The sequence below is a fragment of the Atta colombica genome, unplaced genomic scaffold, assembly GCF_001594045.1.
Source record: "Atta colombica isolate Treedump-2 unplaced genomic scaffold, Acol1.0 scaffold67, whole genome shotgun sequence".
In the NCBI taxonomy this organism is placed as follows: Eukaryota; Metazoa; Arthropoda; class Insecta; order Hymenoptera; family Formicidae; genus Atta; species Atta colombica.
This window is the reverse complement of record NW_017259558.1, coordinates 16760-17157: the sequence shown is the minus strand read 5'-3', so window position 1 is coordinate 17157 and position 398 is coordinate 16760.

Below are 398 nucleotides of genomic sequence, written 5' to 3'. Positions count from 1 at the left end.
ATATTAATTTTAATTAAGATTTTCATTATTTTTAAAAGGAAGAGGAATTATTATATTTTTAGTTGGATAAAATTTGTTATTGAAATGGGGGCTGGGAAGGTGGTAGGAAGGAGTGTGATAAGGTATAAAAATAAATAAGGAGGAAAAGAGAAGGAAGCAAAAGCAAGTAAAGCAAGTACATTAATAAGATTTAATTATTAGTAAGGGGTTATGATACATATAAGTATAAAGACAAAAGCAGGGAGTACAGAAGGTAGGATGGGTAAGAATAAAGGGGGTAGAAAAAAGAATAAAATATGATAAGAAATAATATTTTTAAATTGACAATTTAATATTGGATTAAACTTATTGGATTAAACTGATTCTTTATTTAAGGAAAAAGTTAAATAAATATTATT